The sequence below is a fragment of the Leptinotarsa decemlineata genome, unplaced genomic scaffold (genome assembly GCF_025532065.1).
Source record: "Leptinotarsa decemlineata unplaced genomic scaffold, Ldec_3_MD MMD2_P_RNA_scaffold_5, whole genome shotgun sequence".
Lineage (NCBI taxonomy): Eukaryota > Metazoa > Arthropoda > Insecta > Coleoptera > Chrysomelidae > Leptinotarsa > Leptinotarsa decemlineata.
Window position 1 is genome coordinate 6,990,978 of NW_027412532.1, and position 24,581 is coordinate 7,015,558.

The window sequence follows — 24,581 nt, forward strand, 5'->3', positions numbered from 1 at the left end:
GTTTTTGAAAATTGTTTGTTGTTCAATCGATTAAAAGACTAAAATTTGGAAATATTTATAATATTTATTTATGTTGATATATTTGGCATTCTGTCCATCAATTCAATACATTTTCAAAATTAGCAGTTTTTGATTATTATTGTCTGCAGGTTGCAGGCTCAGAACAATGTACACAATACAGATTGGAAAAAACTTCATCAATCGAAATGAATGTTTCCTAGTTCAACATAGGTATATCAAGAGCTGATGTCAGTAAAAACCAACTATTCAAATAAAAACTTTTGATAGAACTGTAGAACTGTTAAGCTTAGAAACAGAAAACCTGCTTATGTAAAAAGTAAGTGTGAAGCTTTCGTAAAACTTTAAATTTATCCAAAGAAATGAACTTTACACGTTCAAGCCAATCTCGATACATCTACAAAGTAGGTTGAATGGACTGACAGACGCCTATCAGAAAACAACTACTCCCCTGGCTAATACAACGAAGGGCGTTGGATTATATCTGACAGGCGTCAGTGCAGGAATCTTCACAGAAAATTTCCTGCATATGCAATTGTCGACCTTCAATTTTGGAACGGGCACACTTGCAGACCGGTTTCGGGCTCATTAGCCACTCGTCCAATAGCTGTGTCGTCCGCGTAGAGTGCCAACTTGGTGAAGTTGTTCTCTGGCTTAGGCACGTCTGCTCTGTATACCAAGAAGAGGTGTGTTTCTTAATTTATAGGAGTGGATGCTACCATTTACCTGGCTTGCTGCCAATACCTGCGTTGGGCCGATTACCTGTGCTGTCCCGCCTGCCTTTGTCATTATACCTGAATAATCATGTGATAAGTTTTGCTTTTGGGGTTGTGCGGTCTGTTTGATTTTGTGGAGTGATTAGACGGATCTCCAAGTTGCTGGTCATCTTTGCGCATCATCCCTCTTGTTCACACTACTAGGTTGTTTTTCAATTTTGATAGTCTGTATATTCGAGAGTAGAATTTTTTATTACTTGCTAGTGTTTTTGTGTTCTCGAAATTGATGTGTCCTGTCGCCAATACGTGTCGGAAGAGAGAAGACGTGGTCATTTTTCCCTTCACGGATAATTTGTATTCATCCTTGCGTATGTTGATTCGCCTGTTGATCTGTCTGATGTGTCTTGTCTCAGTCTTTATATGGTACTTCGTGAACTCTTTGGGACTCCAATGGTATCAAAACTTTTGGATCACGGAGAATGGACCTTATCGTAGGCTTTTGGATCATGGAGAACGGACCTTATCGTAGGTTCTGGTACGAAAGATGTTGCTATGCTGTGTTGGCGGAGAATTCTGCTGATTTGGTCTGTGGTTTCTTTAATATATGGTAGTATGATTGTTATGGCTGTTATTTCTAGGGTTTTCTGCGGTTTCTGTGTGATCTTGGAGGCCGGTTTTATAATTTTCTCTGAGTAGTCATTCATTCGTAGAGTTGTCTCGTTGGTGTTAAACTTTTTTTGTCTGTGTATGTTGGTTGTATGTCAGCCTCCTTGAACGTCTATATAATGTTTTTGCCACCGAGTGAATTTTTATTGGGTGGTGTTGTGAATTTACATTCAGGTATCTATTGGTCTGTGTTGCTTCACAATATACCGTGTGGTCTAGTGTACCATCAGGCTTTTTCATGATGAACTCATCGAGAAATGTGAGCTGGTTACCTTCTTCAACTTCTTTCATGAATATAATAATAATAATAATCATCGTCTTTATTGTTTCCCAGCTATTGTTATATACAAATATTTAGATAAATTACAGAGCTAGTTGCTGATATAACAAAAGGCGAAGTTCAACTCAGCAAAAGTGCTACTGAGTTGTTCTTCCACTCAACCTCAAAAAGATTCTACCTAAGCTAAGACAAAAAGAAAGTAATACATGAAAAAATTGAGATTGGTCAAATATCTATTATGATGCTGGAGAAGACGTCCATTACTGAGACATATTCTGGTCTCATAATGATGAAGACCCATGTAATCAAATCACAAAAATGTCATTTGTATATCTCGGCCAGAGTTTTGGTTTCAAGTCTGACGTTGCTGTTGCTTCGGTTTCGACTTTATCCGTAAAGAGATTGGCAATAATGGGTGATAGTGGCAAGCCCATTGGTGCCCTATCGATGGTCCTTCTTGATGAAGTACGTGATTTTGATGCAATCCAAGGTCAACGATATATATCGAGGTTGATCCCTCAAATGCGTAATTACTGGAGAAAAGCAACTATAACAGCTAATTATCTTACAACTTAGTTTCAACAAACACTTTTGTGGAGGATGTCAAAGGTTTCAGTTTTTGTACTCTCGTTTCATCGAAATAAACGATATAAATTAAGTGAAAGAACAAAAAATACTTCAGTTGGGTATGAATCTAGAACAAAAGACTGTAGACAACACGGAAATACTTTCAATAGGCAGGGTCTTGAAATTATTATCAATGTTAATATAAAAAAGTGAAGGGTCAATTATATATTAGGGCTATGGTAAATTTTTCACCTAGCGTGATAAAAAACAAATACCAACAGGTCCACAGGACGAACTTTTCCCCGTCACTAATATTCCGTTTTATGATACAAAAATAAGAACGCAGAGGCGTAATCCTTCTGCCATGAATATCCTCGACCTAAAATCACGCTCGTCCTCTAATGAATTCCGACATCGAATGCAAAAAAGTCGCCGTTCCGCATTTCAATACATTTTCCCGCATCCCGCCACGATGTCTAGCATCCGGAACACTTATTAAACCCCTAAATCTTGAACTCTTCTGCAACTGATCAAGTTCTAAAAGTTGGGCGACACATATTACGAATCCTCCCTCGTTCCCTCTGCAATGAATCACCCTTTTTCTCATTCCGGCGTGTAAAACCCAGCGGGCGACTCTTGTAAAAATTACAAGAAATTAATTCCCTGTCATGGCCGCTTTGATGCGCTTACGGGGTTGGATTTTTATGTTCGGTGTCTGTTTTGTAGAGTTTAGCTAGGAGGAAGAGACAGATAGACAGATGCGCTTTTGGTAGCGATACAAATGAAAAAAACACTGTTCTTCAGTTTCCTAGTCATGAGCGACAAATATATTACTTAACAAGCCCTAAAAGGGCTATTCAAACAGAATACTCAATATGAAAATGAGAATGTGACAAGGTCCAACCAAGGAAATAAACTCGTTTTAGTTTTTGGGAAGAGAGGAGATACTAGCATCATCCACAAAGGTTTCCAATCTGGCTAGCGAAGAATGAATAAGGTCCCGAATCGACCTATACCGTGTTAGGAATCACACGTTAAAAGGTAAGACCTCGTTAATCCTTAGCTCGCACAAGTTTCGACTTCTGAGGGTTGTCGTTCGTAGGGGTGCGACAGCTGGTTAACGGAAAAACAGATTTTAAACAGATTTTTTTTATTGTGAGTTCTGCACACACTGCTGATATTCTGATGCGTAGTTCTTCTACTAACTGCGGTGTGGACATTTTTTGCTTCACAGTAGGTAGGCAGGTCTAAAGTGAATGGGTCTATTCGACCCTCCACCGCAACCCATAAGGGTTTATTGTGGCTCACACCTATTCACACTCAGCCAAATAAACACAGCTTCCTAACGAAGCCGATTAGTTTGTATGATGAGTGGTCTTTCAGGTCAGATGGTGAGAGTACGGATCTGCCGAACTCAAAGAACCTGATTCGGTCCCCAGCGGGGCAGGCACAAAGTACATGCTCTGCTGTTTCATAATTTTCCAGACAGACGCGGCACATACTGTCTTCCGACAGTCCAAATCTCTGCATATGATGATTCAAATGACAGTGACCTGTAAGAAGGCCTGTTAGACATCGTAGTTCATCCCTACTGTAGTCCAACGACTGTTTGGAATCAAGCTTCGAAGGGTGAATAAACGCCTTGGAGTGAGCCAATCCTGGAAGATTCTGCCAGAAGTCCATAAATCTTCTTGCCATCCAGGTGTTCAGTGTTTGTTTAGCAAAGCCCAAAGCGATGCCAATCACAGGTTCTGGTCCAATAAAGGCGCGTGCTCTGCAAGAGAGTCAGCAGCTGCATTGCCTTCCAGGCCAGTATGGCCAGGAATCCAGACCAGAAACAATCTGTTAAGTCTTCCTATCGAGGAGAGTCATTTTTGGCAATTTGCTACCAATTTAGACGTTACTCGGTAGGAGCCAAGAGCTTCCAACGCCGCTTGACTGTCCGAGAATATTTTTATTGACTTGTGAGTGAGTTTGGATTTACCCAATTTCTCCGCACACAATTCAATAGCATAAATTTTCGCTTGGAGTACAGTCGCATAAGTTCCTAGGCAGGTAGGATCCATCTATGAACCAACAACTATCTGCTCTTAATATTTCCTTCTCCCGGAGGATTCAGTCCTTTCTACTCGGGAATAGTACTTTATAAGGCAGTTCGTAGTTGACAGTTGGAGGTATAAAGTCAAGGGTCATTTCCAGAATGCTGTGACTTCCAATGTCAACCAACAGTCTGTTGCACTGCATTACATTGATTTGTGCAATTGGCAATGTGCACAAGTCTGTATGCAGTCCATCTAGCCTCTCTTTCCAGAAAGATCTGGAGAGAAGGTAGGTCTAGAAGGATCTCCATGGCTGTGTGGTACTGATGGCACCACTGATAGCCAGACAAGCCTGTCTCTGTAAACCAGAGAGCTTCGCTTGGGTCGTTTTCTGTAAAGCCTTCGGCCACCAAGCAATTGAACCATAAGTGATCATTGGTCTGACAAGCATCACATAAATCCAATGGATTTTTTGGGACCTAAACCCCAAGTTATACCACAAACTTTTCCAAGTGAGCGTTCCAGGTGAGTCTTTTATCAAGGACAATGCCGAAATATTTCACCTCCGTTCCAAATGGAAGGGTGAAGGGGATTAACATAGTTTTGCTGGGGTTGACAGACATCTGCTCCCTCAGACACCAACTGTAAACAACGTCCAACGCGCTTTGGAGGATATTACGAGCTACTCTTCCCGACGTGGACCTTTGCCAGGATGACATAAGCTCATGTGCATAAGCTTGCCGATCAACTTTCTTCTGTCGAGGGCATCAAGCAGACTATCCACCAGGAGCGACCACAAAAGGAGAGATAGTACCCCACCTTAAGACAGCCCCTGGTAACCCTGAACCTGATAGCCTCGCCTTAAAGAGTCGTAGTTGCAGTTCTGTTTACTAGCATGGCATAGATCTAGCCAGTTATGGTCGATTCTATACCCTTCCTAGCCAGAGACAATCCTATAGATTTAGGTAGTGCATTGTCAAATGCTCCTTCAATATCAAGAAATACAGCAACCGCAATCTCCTTGTTGTCAAGGGTTTGGGAGATTTTCTCAATGAATCTGTCGATTTGCCGGTTTGATAAGCATACTGGTGGTTATTCAGGGGGATGCATATAATGCTACCCTCCTGATATGTCCGTCCAGTATCCTCTCAAGTCCTTTCAGCAGGAAGGATGTAAGGCTGATTGATCGTACCGATTTCGGGTGTGGATCTCTCCGGCCCACTGTAGATATATATATAACACCCTTGCTGCCAACCAACTGGGTGGTAATATAGTTCCAGGCCAGAATAGCTCTATACAATTTTGTGAGAATAGGTAAAATTATTTCCAGTCCGTTTTGCAGAAGAGCTGGAAATATACCATCCTCTCCGGGAGATTTGAAGGGCTGAAAAGACTTGATAGCCCATTCAACTGCCGGTGCTGTGCGACGTCCCAGTCGTTCTTTTTTGGGCTTCACAGTACTACAAATTGAAAAATCTAGTGGAGCCAGGTCCAGTGATCTTGGCGACCATTCAGTGTAAGGACTATTTCGACCTATTATTATTGATATGAAATATTCTGAGAGGGTATCCAGTCAAAAGGTGATTTTAAATTTTCACTAAAAAAATCGCTAACGCGATTTCTTGTATTTCAACATATAGAAATATTCACAGCAGGCCTTGGCTTTTGTAGAAAGGAAATGATATTTGGTCACAAAGCACAGTTTTTGAGCTTTACAATTCAAAACAAAGTAATTCGAAATCGGAGAATAGATGCAAATTTTAGGGAGGTGTCTCGCTTTCAAGTGGGTCACACTGTATATTCAAGTTTAAAAAACAATAAACACTCAATAGTTTTTCTAACAAGTTTGATACCCAACTAAGAACACAGCGAAGATTTATGGAGAAGCAATATTCGAGTATGTGATTGCTAACTATGAAATGTGCTTCAAACACTTGAAACTTTTGTTAGTCAGTTCAGGAAGGTCGCACCAAAGAAGAATCACAGTTATTTCGAAATTGTATAAACCAAATGCCTATTTAAAACTTATGAAAAGGACGAAAAACATGCAGAGAGATTACGAAATTTAAAGTGAGGTTAAAGTTATACAGCCGTGTCCATATTCTCGTTGAGGATATTTATGGCCCACTACCAAACATAAACCATTCAATTTAGCCCTGTTACGTAATTATTTTAGAATTTCAATCGCTACACCACATGCTAGCGGTAATAATTCAGCTTTTGATTTGTCATCGGTGATTCACAGATAAGTCTCCGTATTTTTTCTTGCTTGTCTTATAGTGTTTCGGTGATGCGCAGATAAGGAGGTGATGTTTATTCCAACACCAATGACGTCAAAATCAGAACGAAATTGTTGCTTTTAACCTTAGAGATATGCAAATTATTCTGAAGGAAACATGTGTTTGTTTTATCTGTAGCATAGGTCAGCTCGTTATGTTATTACGGAATTTTTCCAATGGAACCAGATATACTTTCCAAAGATAGTCACACAACATCTACAGTTTTCGGATACATTATTTTCATTCGATTAGGTTTTTCATCTGTCTAGAAAACTATTTATATTGAATTGACTAGAACTGTGTAGAACATGCTTAACAAGTAGAATTTCTCATTTCATTTTATTCATTAACTTGAGGCCAATACACAAGGACACAAGTCATCGGTTCAACTCTTTTGAACTCGGAAATAAAACAAAAATGCACAATAAAGGTGTAACGAAAAATTAAAATACTCTTCGGTAATGTGGGTACACATTTACTATACACGAAAAAAACCTTTATTCCGGTAATAAACGAAGTTTGAAGCCATTTTTCCAATATTTTTTCAATAGTGCGTGAAAACAGCTCGCAGGTGTCATGGCGTCACGATTAGGTAAACATGTCATAGCGAAGAAAGTAAAAACATCAAATTATTGAATATTATTATTGAATATTCCACTGTCTGATAGGGATTTCCAGAAAGAGCTGAATTTGATCAAACAAATCGCGATTAATAACGGTTATAAGGTAGATATTGTAAGCTCCATTCTTTCCAAAAAACGGCAAAAGCAAGCCATGGATCTGGTCTACCCATATTCAAGATGAGATAACGTTAGTTATAAGATATTGACATATGTGGGGGAACCAAACAGGAATATTGCCCGTTTTTTGAAGAAAGAAGGCGTAAACGTAGCTTATAGAACGAATAATAACCTAAGTAAATTTATTAAAAACGATAAGGACAAAACTTTGGTGTCGGATAGATCAGGAGTATATAAGCTGACTTGTGGCTCTTGTCCAAAACTGTATATTGGCCAAACAGGAAGAACATTTTTCCAACGAATTAAAGAACATAGGAGTAGTTTTGTAAATAGAAAGACCAATTCCACATTTGCAAACCATCTTTTAGCAGAAGGACATGAGTTCAATCATGAGTACGAGGTGTTACATTTAGAAGAGAAGAGTTTGAAACTTAATCTTCTAGAATGTTTAGAAATCAATAGATTCAGGAATTCGGGTAATTTACTGAATGATCAATTAGAACTCAATAACTCTCCGTTTCTGACTATATTTTTTCAAATGTGAAAATGGAACATAAGTGCAGGTAATTTAATTCGTTAGAAACTCAGGTAAAATATCAGCTACTTAAAATTCAGGTACTTCGTTTACAGGTACTTTGATTTCAGGTACTCCATAAACTATATATATATTTAGTATTGAATGTGTAGAATTAGTTGAAAGACACGCCAGATGAAGCCATTGTATGGCGAAACACGTGTTGCCTTTTTGTAAAACAATTTAGTGAAAATCTCACAATAAAGTGTTTTTGGAATACGTCAAATTAATTCGTATGATGAAAATAAATTCCAAAGTTTACAAGTGATGTGCAGTACGGCAGTGTAAAAACACAAATTTTTTGAGGTTATGTTTGTTTTTGTGTTTATTTTGAGGAGAAATACGACTAGTACTAGTAGGTGCTTTTTAGTTACAGAAATGTACTCGTTTTATCGAGGGGTAACATGGTATTAACTTTAATATCGCAACTTACAAACTGTGAGGGAGCTAACCTCAAAAATAAACAGTGACAAGTTGATTGTAATAACCTATGGAAGTAAAATAAACTCACATGAGTTCAAAACGAGTTTGATTATATCTGAATTGGTTGTATCTAGAGTGGAGATAAATACAAAATTTACTTACAAGGAAGTTTTTACGTTTCTAAACTCGGACGAGCAAAATTTGTTGCAAAGAAATCGCCCAACATTAATACATCAATCCTGGCAAATTTGTCTTAACAAAGCTTGGTTCCATTGTTAAATTAGAGTGGAGTTGATAATTCCCACGTAAAATAATAAAAAAAATAATCCTAATGTGTAATCAGTAGTATTTACTACATCCAAACACAGTGAATGAGAGTATTGACAGCGGAGTTTACCTAAGAGTGACGTAATGCGCTGTGGTTGGTGGTACGCCAGGTAATATTTTGCTTCGTTCTTTTCACCTTCCTATTCATCCTGGAAGAAGGTAGCTTACATATCTGTTACAAATTCCAGATTTCACTTTATATAGTGTTATGGCTTCATCTGCATTTATCGTTTCGCTTGACTTCATCGCTTCATCTACCTTCATCTTCATCTACCCGCTTCACCCAACCTAACCTTACTTGTTTCACCTTGATGGTAGAGCTTCTATAAGTGGCCTAATCTACCTGTAGGGATTAGGAGCTGTAGGAATTAGGAACTGTAGGTATTAGGAGCTGTAGGGATTAGGAGCTGTAGGGATTAGGAGCTGTAGGTATTAGAAGCTATAGGGATTAGGAGCTGTCAGTAGGAAAGCGCCAGCTGTATCTGAAACACAACCTGATATTCATTCCTTATCAAATTCCAGTGTCTTGGTCTTCAGTTCAGTATGGTACAAATAATTACGAGTCTATTCAGATATTTTTCATGTTCTCAATATTGTCTGCCGAATTATCCTTTTGAAAGGATTCTACGCCACTGCTACATCTCCATTAACTCAACTATTAATTTCTAAGTACGCCGTAGGCTTTCGAATGATTTGCACCTTACATGGACGTACATGACGATTAGAGATCATTCGCGGACGATGGTTTACCGTGATCCAGGATTTTTTCCATCGTCATATGTCTCCCAGGCGACATGACGCGCCGCTCCGAGATGTAATTAAATGAGCTCGAAGTTATTTCAGAGAGAGAGTTTTTTTTCATTAATTGTCGCGTTTTGTGCCATACTTAGCGTCTAGATCGCATCGGTTGAGCGGTCAGAGGAGGATTGGCGTTCTGGATGATCCGAATTTCTGGTAATTTCTTCGGAGCACTTCAAATGTTTCAAAAACAAGAAATAAATATTCTCAATAGTTTCAAAAACCAAATTGAATAGTACGAACTTTTGTTTACAGTCTCTAAAAATAAAAAATAACATAGTACTCCACTGCCGTAGTCACTCTAGAGTACAAGTGGGCGATAACGCCCCCTTATGGGCGCTGGAGCGGTTTAGGGGGCGGTGGCTAATTTAAAAATGTTTTTTTGCTTTTAATACAAACTTTGCCGCTCCTTTACGCTTAACGCGCGTTTCCTCGTGTAACGTCATCTGAGGGACTAAACAGATACCATTTTGTGTCCGATAGTTGTCAAACTGTACAATAGATGGCGGTAAGCTTCATTGTGAAGCAAGAAGTTTCTAGTCTCCATTCTCGAAAGTACTAGGCCCGCCCGCTGCCTCATATAAAAGCGCGCGCGCTATCCAGCCAGGTATGTCATTCGACGATATTACGAACAAGTGAATTTAGTTAGCAACTAGCTAGGTAAAGTGCTGTACGTGCGGTGGTGAATACTGTGAGTGGGTTCATTAGCAAGTTTTGAATACTCGATTCTTTACTTCGGCATTTTTGAAGACAAAATTTTGTCGGAAGCAAAAAAGAAGAAACGGCAGCATAGCACGGTATATATAGAATATGGATTAATTGAAAATCCCACAAATCCAGAATATTATATCAGCTGCTACGGATGGCGCTCCGGCTATGCAATATATCATCAAAGCAGTCAATAAAATCCGAAACAGCTCTTTAAATGACAGAGTATTTAATCAGCTTTGTGTTGCTAATGATGAAGATTTCAACCGATTGGTATTTCACACAGAAGTGCGTTGGTTATCAAGAGGTAACTGACTCGATTTTACAATATATTTGACTTTGTAATAGAGTTCTTGGAAAACAGAGACAAAGAATTGCACGACAACCTCATCACTTCAAAGAATGATATTGCGTACTCGACAGACCAGTATAAATTATTTAATGACGTCAGTTCATTATCAGATTTGCTTTCAAATAAACATAGTGATCACTTTTTTGAGAGAAACTAATGTTCCATATTAGAGCATCATCTTTTACATCAGGCTTACCTGTAGAAGCAATGCCATTTGTGTCTAGCAGATGTGTTCGAAAGGAGAATCAGAAAGAAAATTGGCTATAGTTGGATTTACTTCACGATCACCATTTTCATGGATATAGCTTTACCCACTTTGGAATGGAAATATAATAAATATCAGATAATGTATCGTTATGTAAAAACCTGTTGTTCTGATAAATTTTATGATGAAATTTCAAGACAGTTTGCTTGTGGTTTTTGGAGTGTCGTTATCTTGAATTAGTTTTTTGTAAAATATAAGGTGTATGTGACGATCTATCAACATTTATCGACCCATAGAATTATTTCTATGATTTTACAGCAAAATGAGAATGTATTGAACTGTTTTATGAGTTCAGGATAATTCGGTTCAAGGTAAATGATGGAGAGCAGTATATTTGTTGACCTATCACCCAGGAAACATACCACTGGCTCTTTTTACACGCTTTATATTAGTAGCTTCACCTGTATGTATGTTTGTTTGTAACTCTCCTTTTCATTTCATATCGGGATCTGTCACTTCTTCGATTGACGACTTGTTTATTTTGTGGAAATTCATGTTCACTGAGGATACACTACAAAAACACACTTTTGTTTTGAAAATGGTATAATAGCCGAAACCGGTCAACAATAAAGAAATATAGTGGAAAATAGACAAAAGTGTGTTTTTGTAGTGTATCCTCAGTGATCGGGATCTGTATTTGACAGAATTATCGACATTAATGCTTGATATATTCGCGGGCAGATGGCGCTGTTCGTAACCTCCTTGATATAATTTACATGTATTTCTTCATTTGAAAAAAGTTTTTTTTTATTAACACACGCGCCTGCTGCCCCATTTGTAACCCTCCTTTGCGCGTCTACTTCCTTGGGCTTGGTAGCTGATTTTCAGGTTCCCTTTCCGGAAAATATCAATGGTCATTTTTCTAAACAATATACGGCTGATTGATCCTAAAGTTTAGGGAAAATAAATATAGTTTAAAAAGGCTAAAAAACACGCTTTTATAGCATACGAAACTAAAAAATTAAAAATAAATATATATATACTAAATAAAAAACACGCTTTCAAAAAACATCGAACTCAAAAGTTAAAAATATTTTTTTAAATAATAATAAATAATGCTAAGAAATATTTTCAACTTTTCAGTTCGATGTTCTTTAAAAGTTTGTTTTTTAGTTTTTTAAACCTAATATATTATATATTTGTATCTCCCACATTTTTTTCTATTCGACACTGCGATGAAATTATCTGAAGCAAATTTGTATGGTTTGGTCTTATGAGCCAATTCGACCCTGCTTCGAAGCTCGACTAAAGGAATGAAAGTAAACGGCAACCCTGACATTTAAAGATTGTGCTCGAGTGAATTGGAGTGTTCTCTATTCTTTCCATTGCATTGTGGCAGTCGACAGATTTGTATCTCTGCAGACATTTAAAGGAGGTTTGTTTCTATGACAATTGAATGAACTCCCAGGGGATGGTCAATGATCTTTGTAGTATCATTTACGAAATAATCGTCAGAGGTGTGGGTATGTTTGATCATGGAGGAATGTGAGCATACTGCGGAGAAATGGGAATTCAGTTTCCTAGAATTGAACTAATTCATAGTGGAGGATCCAATATTAATAAAGGTGACTAATAAATAAACATAGGGTGTTTCAACACAGATTTCCGAACTTTGACAATTGATAACGGTCATTTATTCAGTCAGTTTTGCCGAATCACCAACGACGGATATTGCATTCAACAACACGTGCAAATAATAAAAATAGTTTTTCTGATGTTGTAAACAAAAATATAAATTACTGTAGTAAATGTTCTCAGAAAATGCAAAAAATCAAAAAACTTGAATTCGATTTTTTATTAAAATCATTATGTACAATTTTGAGCTATTTATTAAAAATTACACTTCAATTACTCAAAAAAAACGTGAGATTCCATGTTACATTGATGAACGAAAAAATTGCAAATCGAAATATACTACTTTAATTAACAAATAAGTTAATAAAGTTAATATTCAATAAGACATCTACAATATTTTGAGAAGGTTGTAGAATCTTTTTTAAATAATATTTGTAGATGCCTGTTTCAAAATAATTTATATACCTGAGTGACCTACGGAAAATTCTAGCCCATTGAAAGGTATTTCATAGAGAAGTGAGGAAGGAGCTAGGAAGGTAATAATTTTTCAAATTTGGCCAATGTTTTTTATAAGAAAGATACAAGTAAAGAATATATTAAAAAAATGGATTACAATTAATCAAATCTATTTATAAATGTAAAAATGAAAAAATATCACTGAATCAATTAAGATTTCAAAAATATGAATTGGCAAAAATTAAATCATCTTTCATTTTGGAAAACCTTCCACCCACAGAAGGAGCAGCAGAACAACTTTGTGGCAGGGCATATTATCAGCTTCAAACTTGGTTGGGTAACGAAGTGAGCAACAGATTGGAGCTGGAAGCAACATCAACGTGGCATTATGCCCAAATTTACAGGAAAAGAATTAATTTCGGAAGTATTGCTTAAAACTATTTGTTGCAGCTGTGAAACTGGATGTAACAGTTTGAAATGTGGCTGTCGAAAACATGGAAAATATGCACAAATTTATGCGCAAATTGTCATGGTTCTGAAAATTGGTCCAATATAGAAAAAAAAACCTACGAGGAATTTAATGATTCAGATAGGGTATTTCTAAATAACAAGATTAACGTTTTCAACAATATTATAATTAATAACGTAATCAGAATGAAGTATCTAAATTCAATAGTACGATTTACATGTATGTTTATATATTTTTTTATTTGTATGACATGAATGTAATCAGAATTTAATAAATAAACTTTATAACTGAATAAAATTGCAGCGATCACATTTTTTTATGAAATTGTACATAATGAATAAAAGAAATTTGCGAATTCGAGTTTTTTACATTTTTTGTACATTTACTATAGCAATGTTTTTTTTTTACACCATCATAAAGTAGATATTTTAACGAACAAAAAGCATACCGACTTTTTGAAAAAAGCTGATATTTTGACGCGAGAATTTTCGATTGAAAATTAAGGTACTTTTTTGATATCAAGTCAAAATAAGTTGAAAAAAATAAATATTTCAAATCAAATAAATTACAGTGTATTTGGATGTGTTTTCACCGAATTTCGTAGAAATTGAAAAAGATAAATATAAAAAACCAAAAACTTAGTTATTTGAATTTTTTCACATGAATTTTGGGGTAATGTGAAAAAAGTATAAATACAAAAGTTGTAGATCTTTTTATTACCTACAACTTTGCCATTCAACTTTTTTCCATAGGACTTGTAGTTTTGCCGGAAATCGAGATAAACCATTTTTTACCCTTAAAAACTCACCCCCTCCCGCTCCCTGAACTCAGATCGGCCGTAATTTATTTTCCCTTTCATTTTCATCATATTCCCCTCCTGTTCTAATGGGTTTCATCCCACTCAAGACTGGGATAAAGTGACCATTGGCTTTTACCGAGATGCATACAAACACTGATGTTTTCACCGATTCGTTTTTGTTTCGTCTAAAGCTCCAGATGGGATTGGAAAGATTAACCCACCTTAGCGCACTTGTTAATAACTGATGGAAAAAAAGAAGTTTGGAACATTTGTTGCGTTTTGGACAAAGAAGCAGAAACCGCTGCGTTTGCAGCATTAAAGCGCTGTTTGTATAATTCAACATATGATGAAGTTAAATGTCGTCCAAGACAGTTAGTGTAATCAACAAGTTCGAAAACATGAAAAATAGAGATAAAGGTCCTAAAAATATGAGCGATAGCTCATTCGATTCGGAATCACCTCTAGAAAAATGTTTTTGAAGGATTTTGGTACAGGTATAAAATTGCAATTGTTATTAACAAAATAAGATTTAAAAAAATGGTTTTTAGTTTTTTCGTTAATAACTCAAAAAATGTTAATATTTTAGCAACTTTGAAAAAAGTTCGTTGAAGAGGAGGAAATTTTCGATAAAAAAGTCCCGACTCCCGAAATTCTATCTCCATTATTTATAATTTTAATTTGACGTTGAAAATAGGGTTCCGCGCGGCTGTTACGGCATGCGCACGCTGCCGCTAAAGAGAGTTTATCAAAAGAAATAATTTTTTTATAACATAAAATGCCATTTTAAAAATTTAATAAAAAACTAGTAACTTCTTCACACTTGAATAAATCGAGTCCCGTAGAAAAAAAGTGTTACCACCATTTTTCAAAAAGTTATTCAATTGTTAACTAACAAATTTTTTCCCAATCTCCGTTGGCATAAATAATGAGATAAAAGGTATAAATAAGTGGCCTATGAATTTCAAACTTCGTGGAGCCCTTTTGATATATATACTTCATACGATCCTGCGATAAAAGTTCATAAAAATTTATTAATTTGTTGATTATGATTTTTTATAACTATTGCAAAATGGAATATCTAAAAATTGTTGATAAATTTTTTTTTTCCCAATTGATATTTAGCTATGTCTGTTTTCACATTAAACAATGGCAGTTATTAACATAGGATAAAATTTTTTTACGTGATATGTTTATTACATTTTTTTTAACAAATACAGAAATTCAATATTTTTGAAAAAATTTTTTGCTATTTTGTTGTCTAGAGATAATTATAAAAAAATTTTTTCTCAATTTTGATTTTAAATTGTTCAAAATCGATTTTTTTATATTTCGATTGTTTAAATAATTAGTTAAGAAATACTTTTGCTTTTAAAAATCATGATTTACACTTTTAGGGCAAAAAAATTCATTTATTATTTAATTGTTCATTAGTTTAACAGTTTGTTGCAAACAAATATTGACCAACGTTATAGTTTTTTTCTAAAGCAGAAAAAAATTATAAAAACAGCTATAAAACATTTTTCAAGAGGTGATTCCGAATCGAATGAGCTATCGCTCATATTTTTAGGACCTTTATCTCTGTTTTTCATGTTTTTGAACTTGTTGATTAGACTAAGTTTGTAGCTAGAATTGGTTTGTAGCTGGCTATTGATTTTATACCAAATTTTATACACATTATTAATTTTTCTGAATTGAATTTTCATTGCATAAATTTCCACATTCAAAACGCCTATCCACCATCGGGAAAAACCTCTCGAAATCAAAAGTTCATTACGAGGCAAATTCATTAAACCTCGAAGAATCCGATCTTGCAATGGATGAACTAAACTATAAAAGATAAACGCGATGCCAAGAAGGCTTGCCGGAAGCGACCGAGCAAAAGCATGGATGCACCGACCCGCAGAACGATTTATTATCTATGGCCGCCCTTTGACGCTCCTTTTCTTAATTGGAAACGTATTGCGGAATCCGTTTTACACTGACGATCGGCCTCTCAATTGAAAAACCGATCAGGTGCGACGGGAACAACACCGGAAACGGACAGATTTCTAGATTAAAATTGTGGTGGTCTTCTAAGATCATTGGCACCGTGGATTATTGATTTATGTACTTCATTTTTTGACGAGTTGAACGTCATTAACGTCATTACAAAGGAATAATAATGCGGAGAATAAATTACAATTCATGATCCTTGTCAAGAATCGCACTTCATTTTTAAATATAAGCCCTCATCAATTCTCATTTGGAAGACCTTGTGGTTACAAGAACTACTCCCAAGTTCGGGTCCAAGGTGGAAAAACATAAATATTGAGTGATATGGTGTTTATCAATGAAAAGGAACTATTGGACTAGCACTCGTAGGAAACTAGGCTAAACGCAGACACGTATTTCTGCCTACTTAGCCTTTGTCAGTATGTACCAAGTGGATGGGTGACACTTGGTTGCGAAAAGTGGTTCAAAACAAACAAGCTGATTCAAGGACCAACTGCGGATTCGTGAAATCGTCGGAAGACCTTGTCATTTCAAGGACTATACTAACTTAGTCACAGGTGCAGCTATAGCAACCACTGAGAAGAACTATGGCGAGTCTAAACAACGCTGAGTAGTGTTGAGTTGGCTACTTTGTAAACGTTATTTATCATATGAATCTCTCCTCAGAAAATAAACTGAAGTAAATAACAACTGAAAATTATAACGCACTCAACAAACATGATAACACTATCCAACTGGCTCTAAAACCAAAGAAGGCTCAGGATATGAAGTGTAGTCCAGATCACAAAGCCTAAGGATTAAGTGGGGAATGGGAGAAAATACAGAGGTTCAAACAGAATTGGCTGGTATATCAATAGCCACAAAAGAAATAACCAGGAAAGGAATTTCTGGCAAAAACATAACAATCTGCACTGACAGCAGACAAGCCCTATTAGGCTTGAACACACAACGTGTTACCTCAGAGCTAGTGCTAGAGTGCCACCAAGATTTAGCCAAAGTCTGGATAGATAATAACATTATCCTGAGGTGGGTTAAAGGGCACGACAGGAGTAAAGGTAATCGCATTGCCTACTCTTTAGCCAAGGAAGCGGCTGCACTAAGAATTTTAGGACCCAGTGGCACCTACGGCCTGATGATTTCGACAATTCCGGAACTAGCCAAACGTTACACCCATGCCCTAAAGAAATGGGATGAAATCAAAGCATGCAATCTTTCCAGGATCACCCTGGGCAACCCTGGGAAGAGGGCGCCGAAGAAATATCTGGCGATGACCAGTAAAAATCTACGCTTTACAGTAGGATTTCTGACTGACCACTGTCAACTGAGGTAACACCGCCATAATGGGGCCATTGGACACACCTCTATGCAGGATGTGTGAACAGGAAGATGAAACTGTCAGGCATGTCCTATGCGAGTATCCTGAGTTACCGTCAATAAGAGACTCTGTGATCGGCGAGTCTGGGCCTACACCTGCCGATATAAAGGAGATGTCTCCCAGCGACCTGCCCGCCTTTCTGGAAAGGACAGGATGGACGATGACCTAGAAGGACAACTCCTTGGGAGAATGTACAATGGGTCGCATGTGGCCTAAGTGATGTGGGACTACACTAACCCTCCCTACTCTACAGATACAGAACACTATCCAACTCATCAGTTCAACACACAAAAGGAATGCGTCAATCTGACCCAATGCAAAGCTCATGAGGAATATGAAACCCGCAGAAATTTTCAATCTTGAAGTCTTTTGGGTGTATTCTGAACATATTCAAGTATTACAAATTGTCAACAGTCTGACATCAATTACTCGTAAAGAGACTTTTGACCTCATTAAAAATTTTGATACGTGATTGAGACACGTCTGAAATAAAATATCTGCATCAGAACAGTTCACAGAAAATATTTTATTATTTATTTCACTAGTTCGCACTTCCATTGTCTACTATATAAAATGATTTGAAATCCCTGAAACAACTAAAAAAAGAAGAATTGAAAATGAATAGCTGAAAATAACAATTATATTAACCAAAATAAACCTGAAATGATATAATAGTGAAATAAAATACGAGTAAAAATAGAACAATTGAATAAATATAAATGAAGAAATGAAAAAAGAAAATAAAAATAAAAACTGGAGAGATTCCAAGTCACGTTAGTTCACGACGTTTCGATTGTTAGTATCTACAATTGTCATCACCCGAAGACTTTCACTATTATTTCATTTCAGGTTTATTTTGGTTAATATAATTGTTATTTTCAGCTATTCATTTTCAATTCTTCTTTTTTAGTTGTTTCAGGGATTTCAAATCATTTTATATAGTATAATGGAAGTCCGAACTAGTGAAATTCATCATGAAACATTGTCATTCACCTTCGAACAAACATTTTATTATTTATTTCAAAAATAATAATATTCTTTATTGCCATAAAATCAAATGGTGACTTAGTACGTCAGAGGATATGAAACAATGTATTAAAAGTATACAAAATGACAGGTTGAGAGACAAGGTTACAATACAAGTAGGCATCTAATAGAAATTATTGTAATTTGAAAGTTTATGAGACAACTACATCAACACTCATCACCAATTGTTGAAACTGTAATATTTTTTTTTCAGATACTCTATTGTTAGAATTCTGAATTTTTTCAAGTACTGGTATTTCTTATTTCGTTGGGAGTGACTGATATGCCTTAATGGCTTTATAGTGGGGTCCCTTCTCGTAGAGTGATGTTGTGTGTTTTGGTATACTTATGTCGGTTTTTCCTCTAGTATTTATTGCCATTTGATCGAAATAGTGATTCCTTGTAAAAGTGTGGTAGTGTTTTTTTTTGCAAAAGTTACTAATTGGAGGAAGTAAAAGGGAAGTATGGTCTACATGTTGACGCAGAAGGTAATTCTTACATAGAGCGAATTATATACTTTCGAATTTTAAATATTTTGTTTGCCATAACAGATGTGCCCCAAAATATGATGTCATATTGAATGATAGATTGAACATGTGCATAGTAATACACCTTTTTGCTGTTCAACGAGACTTGGTCCCTTGTTGCTGAATTACTCCAGCTACCGAACAGATCCTTGAGTTCAGTTTATTCACGATCGTCGGTCAGTTTTTTTACAAAACTTTACATACAAGTTGAGTTTTGTCCTGCGGAATGAATGAATGGACGCGATGTTCGAATCCATCTGCAACATCGTTAGTTTATAATTATTTTGTAATGCAGGAAACTTAAATAGACCGTTCCTGTTTGCTATTTAATACGAAATATAGACGTCAGATCGTTTACAGTCGTATGTCTCGTAATCAAAACAGATATTAATTTAGGAAGGTATATTAGCTGCAGACCGCGTTGTCCGATAACGCAAACCGCTGTGAATTGTTGAATTCGTGGGATATACTGTTATTACGTGAAATTCGGCATTTTGGCAGTAAAATTCCGTTTAGAGGATTCCAATTCACATTTCATGTGTTGCGGTAAATGTATAACATTGAGGTTTTTTGGTTAATTCCATTTGGATATTGTTATATAACATTTCAGTTGTCATGCCACGATTTATATTATCAAGAAGAACTTGCAGGAATTGTTCTCCAAACTACAGTTACACGTGATAGTTTGTGTGATACTGAATGAAAACCTATCTTTGCTTTCCATGCTATTACACTATATTATAAAGGATGGGAAAAATAAACAGCACTAACAGAACTAACAAATGATGTCTAAAAACAAGCATTTGGCAATGATAGTGTTAATGAAAGAACTGTTAGACATTAGTTTGCGAAATTTCGTTCCGGAGATTTTAGCGTAGAAGATGTGTCTACAGTAATCCAGGACGAAGATTTGAGGACCCTCGGGGAAACTGACTCATCACAAATGGTGCGTGGGATGACGGAAGAACTGGGTGTCAGCTCCCATGCACTTTTTGATGGTTCAAAAACGTATTGGAAAGGTCAAGAAGCTCAAAATGTGGGTGCCTCACGATTTGCACGATTGACAGAAATTGTCACGTTTCGAGTTCTGTTCTTTACTCTTGCGAAACCAAAACAATCCCTTTTGGAACGGATCATCACTTGTGACGAAAAGTGGATCCTCTACGACATGAGACGTTCAGGACAGTGGTTGGGCGCCGATGAACCATCCAGGAACGCCCAAAGGCGAAAACCCACCAAATAATACCATATTGTGAAAAGTGGTGGAAGCTACCAAGAATATACCTCAAAGTACTGCAATACTTTCTATAGATTCCATACTCTAGAGTCTGGTACCGATAATTGACAAGCTACAGATTCAAACATTAGTATAAATGTACTCTTACAAAACCTTGTGATAAACAAGACATCTCATGTGTGATTTAACCATCCCTATCTAGGGCAAATATAATACAATAATAGGACTATCCCAAGATGGGGACCTGAAAGATAGAACAAACTTACCGATACAGGTAATCATGGAATTACTAGGATGCTGTGTACGAAACTGCTACTTCCAACTGAAGGACGAATTCTTTGCGCAAGATGAGGGACTGCCAATGGGAGCGCCACTTTCACCGGTTTAAGCTAATATATAAAAATGGAGTGGTTTGAAACTCTGGCCATTGAAGAAGCCCACAAGAAGCTCCGAGTCTGGTTGAGATACGTAGACGACACCTTCATAATATTGAACCATGGGAATGCAGAACTAGACACTTTCCTGAAGCACATCAACAACGTAAGTCTTTCTATCACTTTCACAATGGAAAAGGAAGTCCACAACGAATTGACTTTCTTAGACGTATTGGTGAAGAGGACCGACACTAAATGGGAAACATCTATATATCGAAAACCCACTCACACAGGACAGTATCTGAACCAGAAATCCAACCACCCTCAATCGACTACGAGAGGAATCATCAAGACTCTACTAGACAGTGCCTTCGGGCTCTAATAAAAAGGAAGGTCTCGAAAGGGAACTAGGCATCGTCAAAAACGACCTTCAACGGAATGGTTACTCCAGAGTGATGGTAGAACAGGCTATAGCTAGAAGACAGCAAGAGCTCCACAAGGAAGAGAAGCCGCCACAAACAGTACTTGTACTTCCTTACATCAGAGGATTATCGGAAAGGATGAGAAGCATTGGCTCCAAAAATAACATCAGGACCTGCTTCAGATCTGGGAACACTATCCGTAGCAGCCTCACGAAAACCAGGTCACCAAACGCGGACTGCAATTCCAATAATTGCATTTACCAGATACCCTGCGAGTGCGGTGAATCATACATCGGTGAAACTAAGAGGTCATGGAAAGTTCACATTGCTGAGCACAAGAAACACATATAGCGAGGAGAAACCAGCAAATCCGGAATAGCAGAGCATGTTTGGACTCATCAACACAAGCTGAGCTTGTGTTGTGAGCTCAAGCTGAAATCATCCACAAAGAGGAACACTGGTTTGGGAGAAAATTCAAAGAAGCCACGTATATGTTGTCCAACAATGCATTTAGTGAAGCTAGCGTAGAGATACGTAACATATGGAAACCTCTAATCAAAAGAAAAACGACCAACTCCCGCCAAACGGCCATCTCCCGCTGAAACCAATGAAGCGGAGAGAGGGAAGAGGAGATAGGTGAAATCACTCGAATGGCCTATAAATAGTCGGATCTCGGAGGAATAAGTCCAGTTATCACCCGAAGACGATTGTGGATACTAACAATCGAAACGTCATGACATAACTTGGTTTGAAATATTTGAATTTTTATGTTTCATTTTTCGTTAATAATAATTTTTAATTTTCAGCTTTTATCAATATTTCAATTTTTATTTTTTGTTTGTTTGGTTTCATGTTATTTCTTTGTAATTTCAGTTTTGTTGTTCAAATCAAATTATAAAATTATATTTGACAATGGAAGTCCGAACTGATGAAATAATAGGACTGGATTTGAAGAACTCGCCAAAAATCCATTCAAACCGATTCATTGCGTAATACCTCTAAAACTTCGAAGTTGAGAGATATGGTTTTCGAGAGAGATTCTATATCTGGAATTAGCCGGAATGTCATTCAGCCCGTGAGCAAAAACGACTCTCCTCATTAGAAAGACCTAATAGATTGTCTCTGGTCTGGATTCCTGCCCTGGTCTGGATTCCTGTCCTGGAAGGGAATGGGGCTGATGACCCCCTGGCAAAGGAGGGTGCTGCCAGCAGCCTCATCGGACCAGAACCTGTCATTGGCATGGCTTTAGGCTTTGCCTAACTAACATTGAACACCTAGATGGCAAAAACTTCCAGGATTGACTCTCTCCCAGGCGTTCATTCACTCTTCGAAGTTGAAACCAAACAGTTGTTGGACTATAGTAGGGATGAACTACGATGTCTAACAGGCCTTGTCGCAGGTCACTGTAGTCTGAATCATCAGTTTCAGATACTCGGAGGTTCGAATAGACCCACTAACTTTAGACTTAACCTGGCCCTACTATCAATAAACAAAGGAAGGGTGTGCGAAGGCTTGCTTGCTTCAGAATAACAGAAATAATGAAAACAACATCATACGCAGCATTGGGACCCTCTTTCCCTTCATAACTGTAATAACAGGGGAGGTAGAACTGGGCCAGTTCAGAATAAAAAATTAACTGAGCTAGGAAATATTTAGCAAAATTGAAATTTCACAGATCAAATCGCAAACCTTGAATAGTGGATATCAGTAGTTCCGAAAACATAGTCTACAGAAAACTGCTATCCCTGTTCGGTTTGAAATTTATATCACTACCACCATCTCCATCAGTACACGTCAGTCTTCAGGAGGAAGGGTATGCGATCTTGCAATGCACAAGAAACTATAATTTGAGGTTTCAGAAGAATTGATGAACCCAAGAGTAACATCGGGACTGGTCTGAAAATGCCGTGAAGAACTGACTTAGAATTAACGGACGGGAACAAATTGACCCAATCTTGGTTGCCATAAAATTCAGGATCCACTGAGAACGAAAAAATGCGATTTGCACCTCAGGCGAAGGCTCTGAAGCAGCTGCAAGGGAAGTAAAATTTCTGGTAAGGGATCGAATCAGAAAAAGGGGCAATAAAAAAATTGTACTAGACAATAGCTGGGAACACACATGGGGAACCTCCTTAAAGGGGCCATTTGCGGATAGAATAGAACAGAATTTCAACAAAGCAAGGATTGGCTCAGCCTTAGCTGCAGGTGATGTAACAAAGGGATATAGACAGCTCGTAATATTGTGTGTTTGATTGAGATACTGGATTATAGGAGGCATGAGTATTTGAACTATCAAAATTATGCCCAATATCAAATGTCCAACATAGGACAAAATAGTACAGCCAACAAAATTGTTGGAATGTGTCATATTAAGAAGGTGGATGGAAAAACGCAATAATCTAAGGATAATGTAGTGCTTTCCGGAGTCTTAAAAGAAATAAGCAAGTCGTACGGCTCCCAAACAACAAAAATTAAGGTGTAACCAAATTCATTCGTAGTTTCTCATGTGGTAACCTTTCCAGGGGTGTTTTTTACCTTGTCGTGCCGTGCCTTTCCTTTGATTGGTTAGTGTTTTTGAAAGAGCCAATAATGACGTTTGAATAATCGAAATGATCGTAGGATTATCTTCCTTGCAGTCCAAGGTACCAGTGATATTGTGGTTTCAAGGGGTACAGCATAGTTGTACGAAATATTTTAATCCCTCTTGCTAAACGTTATAAAACTAAAATACTTGTTGTGTCACTTGTTGTGTCACACACAACTGTTGACTCCAGGATTAGCTCCCATCCTCTTCCAGAGAAGTAGTATCTTCCTGATACTACAAGATCATGCGGAAGATAATATTTATGTGTCCTACTCTTCCATCATATCTTCTGTATCACAAATGACCAATATAATATGCGACGCAATGAATAATCCAGACCGTACAGTTAATCCCGATTCCACAGTCAGAAAATTAATTTTCGCCTTCTAATCAATTTCGATACAGCGGTAAAGGACTTTTTGTTAGAACGCACCATTTCGTTATTATGGCGCTATTCAAAAAGTTAATAGGGAAAACTACTGAGTCGAGAAATGAACGCCGATGTAAACTAATAAGTATGCAACCAACGCGGAACGAAAAATTCGTTTGCCACGGTTTGCTCCTACTGTGTTTGGTCAAGAGGCGGAATTTCAATTTCCTCGGAATTATTGGTGATTTCAACGAGTTAGCCTTGGGAAATTATGGTTTAATACAAGATGGGTTGATTTTTAGTAATACGCTGTTTTGTAAAAAATATTCATTTATTCATCAATTTCTATTTTGCCCCCTGCAAAGTATTTCCTCTCAGATATGATACACTCGTGCTAGCGGTTTTTACAATCCTCAAAGCAGTTCTGATATGCACTTTTTGGTATGTCCGTGGATTCGATTTTCATCTACTCAATCGTCGCAAAACGCCGTCCTTTCATGGGTATCCTCAATCTTGGTAACTGCAAAAATTCGCAGGGGGCCAAATCTGGCGAATACGGTGGTCGAGGCATAATTACGGTGTTGTTGGGATCAGAAAATATGAACAAGCAACTTCTGATGCAC

General features: G+C 37.1%; 1 protein-coding gene across 6 annotated transcripts in view; it reads left to right on the forward strand.

Moving 5' to 3' along the window:
* The window catches only part of scalloped (TEA domain transcription factor 1 homolog scalloped), a 273,763-nt gene that overhangs the window by 77,438 nt on the left and 171,744 nt on the right, over positions 1–24,581 (forward strand). The gene's annotated exons all lie outside the window — the stretch shown is intronic.